The sequence below is a fragment of the Bombus impatiens genome, unplaced genomic scaffold, assembly GCF_000188095.3.
Source record: "Bombus impatiens unplaced genomic scaffold, BIMP_2.2 scf_0640, whole genome shotgun sequence".
In the NCBI taxonomy this organism is placed as follows: domain Eukaryota; kingdom Metazoa; phylum Arthropoda; class Insecta; order Hymenoptera; family Apidae; genus Bombus; species Bombus impatiens.
The window spans coordinates 2,160,186-2,172,429 of record NT_177059.1 but is presented as its reverse complement, the minus strand read 5'-3'; the positions used below and the strand labels follow the sequence as shown (position 1 = coordinate 2,172,429).

The 12,244-nt window shown below is 40.0% G+C and overlaps 1 protein-coding gene and 1 non-coding gene across 3 annotated transcripts in view; one reads left to right on the top strand and one right to left on the bottom strand.

The window, feature by feature from the left end:
• The window catches only part of LOC100742952 (protein vestigial), an 80,350-nt gene that overhangs the window by 37,979 nt on the left and 30,127 nt on the right, over window positions 1–12,244 (bottom strand). The window lies entirely within an intron of this gene.
• Window positions 4,059–4,140, top strand: TRNAS-UGA. The gene has a single exon. It is a non-coding gene; the product is annotated as a tRNA-Ser (tRNA).

Sequence of the window (12,244 nt, the reverse complement as noted above, 5' to 3'; positions counted from 1 at the left end):
AATGCACGCGTCGACGTATTACCAGATTCTTAGGAATGCTTATAATTTTACGAGCCTCCTTAATATGCGCTTAGCTTCTGCCGCGGTAGCCTCTTCGGTCTGCGATGCCTCCTCCTGCCCTGCGGCCCTCGTCTTCGCCCTTCCCGACCTCCTACCACCTCCCCCTCGCCCCCCTCGCGTGCCTACCTACGACATTTTCTACTTAACCTTTGAACCAAGATCGTTCGCGCGTAGCAGGTGCATTCCACCTTGCGGCGCGACGATCACTCGAAAATCCGTTCCACGGAGGCGCGGTCGCTGCCTCCTCTCCTACCGGGGAACGTCTATATTGGATACGGCTGAACGAAGAGGGATTCCAACGAGATTGAAGTTACCTTCTTCTTGCTGCATTTTTTCAACCGTTTTCCCTCCACAGTTTTTCTTTTTATTGTACACCACGTCTACGCGTACTCATGTATAAGTGTTTTTTTTTCGTTCTACGGGCTATGGAAGTAGGTATAGCAGAGGTGAATAGATTATGTGGATGAGGAGGCACGGAAACTTCGCGGGGAATGCTTATCGCTACGCCGAGTAGAATTATCGAGACTGAACTTCCCATGGATCGTTCAACGACCAGGTTTCTGATAAGTCAGTGTGGAAATTGGGATGTAAGGGAAAAGACAGGATGTAGAATTAAACTCGTTTTGTTCCTTTGCCAGCATGGAACAGGCTAGGTTTAGAAACTATGATAAAAATCATAATTAATCGTATCGAGTTGCGAAGTGAATAAAATAGGTTCTTCTCGTTCTTTTCTCTAACAAAAACAAACGCCCGTTAATTTCTCGTGATTTCAGATTGTTCGGAAATTTAACTTCAAAAATAGATGACAAAATCAAGTAACAAAATAATTCTTTAATCGCAAACTGTCAGAGATCGATGTATTATATGTTTGAAAGTCTCGGTTCGCGTTTGGCAAGTTTGCGTGGAAAAGTATGTCAAGCACGTTCGACGCGGAACGCTTCGTGCAAAATGTACCTAATTCTAACTTTCCCGATTTCTCGGGCGCGCTGTGCATTTTTCAATGCTCAAGGTGCAAAACCAGTATGGTACGCGAAAGCCACTCGGCTCGTTTATGAGACAGGTGAAGGGCCACGGTTTTTATCCGAACGAAACTTCCCGTGTCGCCATTTAAGCGCGCACGTAATCGTCAGCGTGTGACTGACCAGTTGCAATTGCATTAATTCCCTCCCATAATTATGAATCTTGCTCGTGGTTTCCGATTGCCAGGTCTCGCGTATCCGTAAAGAAAGTTGGTCCCACAGTTACCTATACGTAATTAAAAGTTGCAACTGCTTGGAATGCTTATTGAATGAAAGAAAACACGATAGCGTTGATTCTGCCATTAGATAGGTATACGTGTGATTTTATTAACCTTGTTTTTGATTACTTACGCTATAAAAATTGAGAATTAAAAATTATAGTGCTAACAAATTGACATTCCACGACCTTTTTACGAGTAACATTGTAAAATTCAAAGTTTAGAAAGCGAATACTAAAGACGTAGGTTAAACAAAGAGAAAAAATATATAATTATGCAGAGATATTATGCAATTTAATTCCTTCTAGACCGAGTGACTAATGAATCGATGCTAATATTCTTGCATTCTTATCTACGCACCATGTGACGTGAATTGATAAAATGACTGGCACAGCGTATTTACCATTTGTGTAAAGCGTTTCAGCAATTATGACGTATATCTAATGCTATTGACGTTTTACAAGTCTTATAGATATTAATAACAAATACCATTGTAGTTTCGTAAATAGAGAAAGGAAGGATAAAGCTAATGTTGCGTAACGCAACAGAGAGAAGTAACTATTCTTTACCTTCTTAATAATTTTCTAATTTTTCTTCGTTGTTCTTATCAAGTTTTTTTTCTAAATTACAGAAGGAAAATTAACTAAAAGTACAAAATCTTCCAATGTCAGACAATCCCCGACACATTTTTCCCAAAACTATGAAACAACTTTTACTTATTAGATACAGCCATAATCATTCGCAAGAATAAACGTTGGACGATAGTTCGATGATCGAACTTTCCATTTCTAAACTGACCATTGATAGCGATCTGAAACTTCTCACGGTACAGCGAATAAAGTCGGATCGAGTCGGAGTACAATTCGTCGGATTCGAAAGGACGCTACGTTTTCATTAGTCACGAAACGCGTGGGACAGAGACACCAGTCTCAGTCAGTGTCTCAAGGGTTGACTCAACAACTGTCGATTCGTCACTGTCAGTTAGTGCAGTGTCACGAGCTGCTCGAGATGAGACGACCGATTATGGGAATGAAAAATGATCCGCGAAAACCTTTGATATTTCGTCCGCTAGTCGCTAGGGAATACACGGCCTTGGTTTTCTGAATGCAGATCCGAAACGAGTTTTCATTGCGTCTTTCCTTGCTTTCGATAGAGACGAGGAAAAGTTCCTCTTTTTTCACCTCGATCCTTCTGAACGAGGAAAAGTCACACGACAAATAGGATCGTGACTTTCTCAGTCGGCGAATTGCAGTATGGTCACGAGGAAATTTATTGCTTCTGTTGATGATATTAATGAGCTTAATGTTGTTATAAGTGAATGCGCAATGATATTGCAGAATCGGGGGCTGGGACGTAAGAAGAACTTCGTATACGCGTGTATATAGCTTTGTTTGTGAAAGAGTGGGTAATTTTTTTGGAGTTATCGCGATGCAGAAATGTAAATAAGCGAAGAGATCGGGTTATATCGAACGAAGTCTTATAAATTAAAGACCTTTTTTACAAATTAACGATGTTCCCAATTGTTCGACGTCCATAAAGATAAGATTAATAGTTTAAGTTAAAAATTTATGTTATTAATGTCCAAGAATAACGAGGTGAAGACGAAAGAGAATAAAAATGATATTTTATGTCACAAGCGAAAGACCGATCTTCGATCCATGATCACAGAACGAGAAATATTCAACTAGAAATCAAACTAAATACGAATTAAGATGCGAATTGAAAAAACTGAAACGATATACGGTAAATTTTACGAATATTCGCGAAACAACTGGAAAAAATCTTCGATGTAGGTGGACATTAAGCAATGTTATTTTGTAAATTATCAAATAAAGATATAAGCATTACTGAGATGTTACAACGAATACGACACGTTTAAAAAGAGTAACGTCGCTATATCTGGCAATTAACGGTTACATTAAACGTTCATTGATGTTCCTGCATGTCCTTTCTTATCATCCTTGAAAATGGTTAATTGCGAGCGACACGAGTCGAGAATAACGGTCGTGAAAATCACAATTTCTCTTTTTCCTTTTCACTTTAAGACCAAGACTACACACGAAGCTCGATATCATTCTGTTAACGATCGCAATTAAACAACCGTGAGATGACTCAATTATCGTTAATACGGTCGCAATGTGCCGCTTTCCTCAGAACCTTGCAGGAAAGAAAGAGAGAGAAGCGAGTTTAATTAATCTGCAGTTCATTCGTTAAAACCCGGAAATGCGACCCTGTTCCCTTGTAATTGTCTTAGTTCGATCGTTTCCTCGGCTAATTGAAATTCTTACCCAAGTAGCAGTGGCGTCGTGAAAGAAACTTACTGGACTCTATTAATTGAAGCTTAATTAACACGTTGGCAATCGTGTGATTTTGTGGTTCCTTCTTCAATTGGCGGCGAAAGCAAAGAATTAACTATTTCTGGTGAAAATTGTAACGAAAAGCGTTATAGTGTTTCGGATTTGTAGAATTACTGATTTTTCTAGGCTACGAAATATTTCGATAGTGTTATTTCGTCACGATGATAAGAATTTCTTCTATCTGTTTGCTTTATACAATATTTCTTTCTTTAATACAATCTGTTTACGTTTGTTACGCAACGTAATGCGTAATTCCTAATATCTACTTTTATTACCTTATTATATTATTATATTATTATTATATTGTTACGTTAATCTATCTTTTATACGTAGTAAAATATTTACAAACGATCCTTTGCGTTCTATTCACTATTCATACCGTATGTAACAAGCCATTGAACAGAGCTGCGGTGTCCGAGCGGTTAAGGAGATGGACTTGAAATCCATTGGGTACTACCCGCACAGGTTCGAATCCTGTCCGCAGCGAAAATTTTTTTTTTTCTTTTAAATCATTTTTACACAAGCATAGGATGCTAAAATATCATATACGTATTATTTTTCAATTATTATCAATACAATATTTAAAAAAAAAATCGATCTCAAACGACTACAGAGATATACTATGACCGCATTTACTCTCTCGAAGCTTACACTGTATAGAGTTTAACTCGCGTATTTCCAACGTTCATTTGTCACTTTTGTAACATTTATTTTGCATCAGCTACGATTGTAAATGAATCGGAGAAGAAAAGGTTTCCGAAGCGTGGCTTCCGCGAGTATAACGACTGCTCGGAAGTATGAAGTATGCAGATTTGAGTAGAGATTAGGAAGTTGTAATTCGTCATCGCACCTACGCAATGAGCGTTACGTTCAGCCGAGATTCGATGATAGCGATAATAATTTGCAAAGGGCACGCAGGACCCGATAAAGTCTACGTCGACGTTGATGCATTGCGAAAGATAAGTTACTTCTACGAGCGACGACGTCTGCAACGTTTAAAGTTTGTAACAGAATTGTAAAATGAGTATCACGAATGTATTTTTAGTAAAAGTAAAAGAGGTGTTTTTAGTAAAAATTTCATTCCTATTGGACATACACGTAGATACATTTAACTACGATAGATTTAATTCTAACTTGATCAGGAACATCGATAACTTTCGTACAGAATCTATTACGCTTACGAAATATTTCTGTAAAAACATGCAAAATGATATAAACGTGAAAAAGGAAAATTATCGAAATATCGCGAACAAACGCGAGGAAAATTACGGAGGACACCCTCGTTTTTCGGTGGTGGCTGCGTAGGTGGAGACCACGGACAAGCGATGACAACGCCGCCGAGAACAGAAGCCATTTCATAAAAATTCCTCGACGATCCCCTCGCGTTTCTCTCGCGTCGCTCGTTTATAAAACTCGCGTAATTGAAGAAACAAAGGGGACTGCAATTATGCCTCTCGCAATTACGGCGGCGTAAAACGCGCTTGCGCGAACTGCAGAAGCATGGCCGAGCGCGGCTTTCTTCCACGCTCGACGCGACTTTTTGATGAAATTATTTCCTCCGGGAGAGTTGTTCTCCGCTGCCGGAAACGGCAGCAGACAGAAAGCCGCGACCAGACCGGAAGCGCGCTCCGCCTCGTGAATAAAAATCGCTCGCTTCGGGGTAAAATCAAGCAGTGCTTGTTCCAGATTGGTCGAAGCCAGCTGCTTCTTGTCAGGAAGTTTTACTTTTCGCTTTTTTTACACGTTTTACGTAAATAAAATTATTTCTCGAAACGAACAAATTCTATTTGTCCGATATTTATGCATGTATATCGGAATTTGCTTATCAACGTTTCACAATTATACTTGTCGCGAAGGATGTCAGAGCGAGTGCGTAAAAATATATAGGTTTTCCCATAAACCTAACTAATTAATCAACTTTGTTTTTCGCACGATTTCGCAAACGTTGCGCAAATCCACTCTCTTGGCGCAAAGATAAATGTCTTACAATTAAATAATTATGAAACTATCTGTAGGAGGTATTTTTAAAGAAACCTGTTATAAGATCTTGATAATAAGAAATTGAAGGATTTGTTAATCAGAGACGACAGACTGTGCCATTTGGCGCAATACGAGTAATTTAATTACCATCTCGATGATTGCGAAACTCTTGAAATCACTTGTACAAATGGAAACGCGTTAATGTAAGTGTAAGAAGTGGCAATAATTTAACTTTAATAACGTAGATCCACATCAAAAGCCACCGTCCTATCTCAGACCTTTAAAGCGCGAGAAATCAGACCCGTCGACGAATTAGCATACGTTTTCTTCTGAGACGAGGTGACCGTAAAGCTGTCGGCTATCGCGGAAATCGCGGTGAACCATTGTACGGTCGAGGACAAATGTACCGTGTCGAGCATCGAGCAAGAAGAAAAAGAAAACGATGCAAGAGAGAGAGAGAGAGAGGGAGAGAGAGAGAGTAAAGACGAAAAGGATGCGAAAGCGCAAATAAGACGTCGCCCGGTCGTTTAGTCGATCGTGGAAGCGAATCAGAAATCGCATGCAGAGCCACTGGAAAGGTTTACGGCCTTCGTTATCCTCTTTGCGCACTCATCAAGCAGGAGAACGCTAGCCCGGCATATTTGCGAAGAAATAAGTAAGCGGCGACCGTGCACGCCTGACGATCGCGATCGTCGATGTGGATTCCCCGTTTCCGATTCAACACCGTTCCGCCGTGTGTGATGTACTGAAATGGAATTATCTCGATTCCCCTTCGATCCGATCTTCCGCCTGCCTTTGTTGCGCCCGTTGACGTCTTCTTTCGCTTCTTTCACTTCTTTCCACCCATAGCAACTTGTACAACACTCGCACTACCTCTCGCAAATATCAGCACACTGGCTTCTTTTCGATGAAATATGTTTTATTTACTTTTCTCGTGTGTTTCTCAATGAAAATATGGTTAAACGTATCGGTATGAAAAGAAACGAATGTCTTTGGTTCAGATGTTTACGCGAACGCAGACCATTGTTTTCCTTTAACCATTGAATTTATATTTTTAAAATTCCGTCCGTCATACTTATCTAAAGCTACTCTAATTGTGTAACTTGCCGTTTCCATTTACACGCTATTTAACCTTGATAAAGAGGTCTTATCACCGCTAACTCTATGCGAAGCGAGGCACGCGCTGCTCTCGCGTGTTACACGCTTCGTACTTAATTCGAACCGCGTAAAATCTTATCGATGACTAACAATCGCTACATCTTGGCTGTGCACAAATATTCTTTTCATTCTGTAATTAACGTCTCCTTTATCGCAACATTTTTTAATTGTACATGTAGAAACGATATACGTGAATTAATTTGCTTTAATAAATGTATAATTAATAAAAAATTGTTTCCAAGAACGCGACAAGCATCGATCATTCTGCGTTAATTCACCATACTCTAATCCGCACATATTACAATGAAAACCGTGAAGAAACCCCGCAACAAGGACCTTTTCATCGCTCGAATATCGGAGAATTTGTCGCTCCGCTTGAAGCAGGTCGAGCGAGAAAACATCAAAGAATTCTTCTTCGACCCTGCTTCGACTCCATCCCCCAACTTCTCCTCCTTCCTCCTCGACGTAATAATCATTTATTATCCCGACGAGTAATAACCGGTAAGCAACGATATTATGAAGCTACGAAATTAAGGCTTTGTTTAAAAATTAGCTGCCCGTACAATTCACGCGATCTTCTTTCATGAACTTTGCCCGCAAGGTCCATTGTTTACTTCCTTAATAACCTTTATTTATCGTACTCCAGTGTATCTAATTTTACAGCTAAGATCTTTCTTCCAAATATTTCATTTTGCATTTGGTATCTTTTCTTCGAACGTTTAATTTTAGAACGAAAATTTGTTATTACAACGTATAACTTCTAAGCACGTGATTATGTGTAACAATCTCCTGCCGCTTCCCTCTTTATACGAAGCTACACAAAATTAAAAAGTTCATTGACCTTTCTTCATTCCACTTAGGACACGTAGCTTCAAGTCGCAATTTCTTCCGTCAATTTTGCTATAGAAAGAGAACACGAACGAAGGGATCGCCGATATCGCAGCTTGGACCAGCGAGATTCGACACTCAACGAGCGCTGGCGTCTTCACCAACATCGATGAACGCGTTATCGTAGTTGGCGATAACGATGCTTCCATGTCAATGCTCGGTTCGCCAGTTAAAGCTTATCCGCTCGAGTCGTCAATGAAATAGCTGCGCGTGGCCTCATCAGACACGAGAAATTGATGAAAGTATGCCGGATTCGTGCATTCCACGGAAGTCTCGAGTTCTGGCCAGCTTTGGCAAGCGACGCGAGGTGAACGCATCTGTTTGACCGTCTCGATAACGTGTCGCGTCGCGCTTTTATTAATGAGAGGACATTCTCGACGAGCTTTCGGAATCTTCCTTCGCCGACGGGATTCGCCAAACGAAATGACGAAAACGCGAAGAATTCGCGGCTAGCTGCCGGTCCAATGAAAAACAGATGCTGGCACCGTCGCCCCGAAACCTCGCTTTTTCACGACACCCCTTTGATCATCGAGCTGCATCGCTAGAGGATCGCTCAACTTTCCCGACGTTCTGTTGCTTTGATTTCATCGACAGACATTTACGGAACAACGATCACGGCGATTCCTGTTATTCGTGGAAGGAAACAATAACTTTGTGCGTTGGAAAAATATTAGTGGCATTTACAAAGATTTGTACAGCAGCCTAATTCACGATTTAGTACATTTCTCTGCGTAGATATGAAAATTCCAGTTTCAGATATTTAAAATGGTTCAGCCAACTGCAAATTGTTCATCGTTCTTTCATCGTTCTCGAATTTCTTGCTCGAGGAGTTCCACTGTTTCTCCAGTGATTTTTACAATTTCACGTTATAAGCATTTATAATCCGAGCAAGCGTATCTTTGAATTATTTTGCTGGCGAATGACGCGCGCACGGTTCACGGAAGATTTGCGTCAAATTCGAGAGAACCACTTCACAGGTGATGTTCTCAATTGAAACGATGATCACGCACGATCCCTTAATCGCGATGCCAGAGTGCAGACGGTTCGAGAGAAGCGAACGTGTATGCCTCTGCCGCGGCACGCACAAAGGTGTCTTTATTAACCCCGGGAAACTAGAGAACCGTGCAAAATGTCTGGCTCGAGGGAGGCTCTGCTCTATATTAGCTCGTTTTATGCAGACGCCACGGCCTCTATCAAATTAAGTTCATACAGGCTTCTCGCCTTCCGCGATCTCGAATCTCGACTACGAAGTTTCCCTTCGATCGATCGGTTCGTTTGTGTCGTCGCTTAATCAACGCGAACATCTCGGCTTTAGAAGCAACAGCGCCTTCGTGGAATTCGAAGAACCCCGCCGCGAGCATCTTTGCTTCAAGAAATTTCAGGAATAGCCTGAATAAAATATATTTCCTATTTTTCAATCGCTTTTGACATGTTTTCCTACCATATTTTAATTCAAGTTTAACTATTACGATTAAAGGTAAATGGATATCTGATGGAGAATCTTTCACCATTCACCAAACACCCCTTTTGTACTCGGCTTTCGTTTCAAACGGTTTCTTGAACTATCGTGCGTCTTATCATCGCCGTTGATTTTGTCTACAGAGCGATTCCGATCGAGCGTTCATTCGCAAGAGCAGAAAATAAAAGAAAAGGCCTAAATACGTGTGACAACGGAGAGCACAAAGATCTCTGAGAAATTTCACACGTGTATTATCCCTGGAATTGATACGCACTGAGATTCCCTCCTGTACAACTCGCATACGTACGTGAATACTTGTAATATACGTATACGTTCAACAGTCACGCGAGTGATATTTTACTCGGACCAACTCGAACTGTGCATATATGTACGTAATTGGCAAAGCAGGGGGTGTTTTTATTTGCCGTTCATATTCCATGGTGAATTTAATTCTTTGCAATTCGAATGGTTCCCGCTACGAGAGCTCTAATAGGATGCGATGAATTTGCGTTTTATCATCGCGGGTATAGGAAAGAAAAAAGAGAGAACAGGGCAAATTTCATGAAATTAAGCGAACCTGGGAATAAGTACGAACATACAGTTGACGACTTTCAATTAGATTTTTGTCGTAGATTTGACGAGGAACATTAATATTAGGAAACCTTGTTACAAAGTTTTACTATCATAGATAAATTTAATTGTTTCATTAAGATATAGAATACTTACGGATGTTCAATTTGTTAATTATCTTACGACGCGCGATACGATCTTCCTGTGAAAAGAGTTAGAATTATTAATCGTAACAACTTCGTTTACGAAGATCTCGATTCACATGGTTCGTAACGTGAGAAATCCAAGACGCAGAAAACAATAAATATATTTGCGATAGTAATCCTATGTCTTACACCGATCATTACGTTTTAGAATCGAAACATTGTTTCATAAGAGAGAATATTTTAACCAATTTTAAGCGTCAGACTTCCTATTTCCATAAAAATATTATATCTTGCTATCGTCATCTTCGCCATGCCGCAACCAAAAAGATTTCTCTCGTACGTAGAACTTTGTGGAAAATATATTAATTTGCGTGTCAAAGTAACTATCGATCGATAATATCGGATTAAACTACGTTAATGAACTCTACTTTCGTCTGATTTGTAATTAACATACGTTGATCATGAAAAAATACATTGACATCGAGTACCTTTGAAATCATAGATGCGTTTGTATTGCAGAACAATCAAATCGATTAAAATTTCAACAGCAGTTGATATTTCCAGATATATTATCCGCCTCTTGATGTTCCATGTTTCAACAATTAAAATATACGTGCATCTCAATTAGTGGATTGCTGGAATTTATGAAAATCCTCGAAAAAGCTTTCCTATCGATCTAATATCTTCGGTAAAACGATCGTCACGGGTTTATCCGTGAAAAAAACTGTACAACTTGGATAGAAAAATAGCAGCTAGACTTTGGTTATACGTAGGTGGTCTTCGGCGTTCGTTAAGCTACATTGGATAGATTCGAAGATAAACAGAAGCTACACCTCGAGTAACACGTACGGAATTAACATAGCTGAGCGCGGTTCGACGTTTAAAAGCCGATCGCATTTCCATACTGGTGCCATTCGGTCCCATTTCAGGCCACTACCTCTTGCTAACACGCTGGTCTATATTTGCCCTCGGACCTCTCGAAGACTCATTTATATCCTGTTATCCGTGGATCTTTACGTGGAGAGCTTTCTCCGTGTTTCGAAGGTCGATTCTCGTCCACAAGGACCTCTTCCGTTCTACGTTCATCCTTCTCTTTTGTCCTCTTTTTGCCTGTTTCTTCGTTACGCTCTTCCTTCTTCGTTATTCTTTCTTATTTTCTCTTTATGCTGTTCCGTTCTTCGCTTCTTGAAAATTTCTTCGTAATCGATTATAAATAGAAATATCGATAATAAATCTTTTTTTTTTTATTACGAATATTCTCTTCTTTTTCGTTGTATCATTCGATCGATGTATTAAAAATATATTTAAAATTAACAAAGAAATATTGAACACGTAGAACAAGAAGCGCAAAACGGAGGACAGATAAACGCTACGCGGATGTGCCCAAAGCGCATCGTGCTCGGCAAAGATTCAGTTCTATCTCTTATCTCGTTCACAGCCAGAAAGATCACTTTCCACTGTCGTCCCCGTCATATATAATTCTTTTCTACATGACAGCCGGTAGTTTGGATACAAGTCATTAACTCCAGCCGCGGGGAACGCAATATGTTAATGTCACCGATGACAACTAGTCGTTTAATCACTTAACGCCTCTTTTGAATGCCAGGAATCGCAGCCCGCGAACTCCGAGTGATTCATCGGCTGCAACGGCATCTCTTCTAATCTCGAATCCCGAAATTCCTTATAAATCGTCGTCTGGCTGGCCGTTTCGCGATTTACTTTCGCGCCGGTTAATGAGGAAGCACGCGGTGTCGCTCGTGCCGATTTACACCGTTGCGTAACAGCGGTGTCAACGTTTCGTCGACGAATCGTTTTTGTCGCGCCCCGTTCCTTTCGTTGCTTGCCTAATGAGGCCTTGATTCGATTTTACCCGCAGGGACATTCGAGAACTCGTTTCTTTTCTTTCTTTTTCTTTTTGTAACGATGAGAATAATCATGGTAATCGCAGTTCTATTAATTAGAGTCGATAATCTTTGTTAACGCGTTACAAGAAGAAAATTCTTTCCATTTTTAGTATTAATAATACGTATTTCTGTATAGATTTTTTTCTTGAAATATGAAATGTCAAAATGTTAAAGAAGTACGTACATAGTTTACTTGTTGTTTTATAAACGAAGATTAAAACATATTACCATATATTTTATATAGACGTTCTAAGCGATCGTTACACAGGTTCGTCGTATCGAACCTGATGAAACGAGACGCTTAATTGAAAAATACGAGCACATACGTTTTTCCAGTTACCGTAAATACCTACTTTATGGAATACATTCATAGCAAAAAAAAAAGTCTCTGATTCTGAAGTTACCATCCGAATGGAAGATAGAATAAAGAACTAACAATGAGAAAGGAGATACCGGTATTCATGAAAGTTCGTGAGCCACAGGGT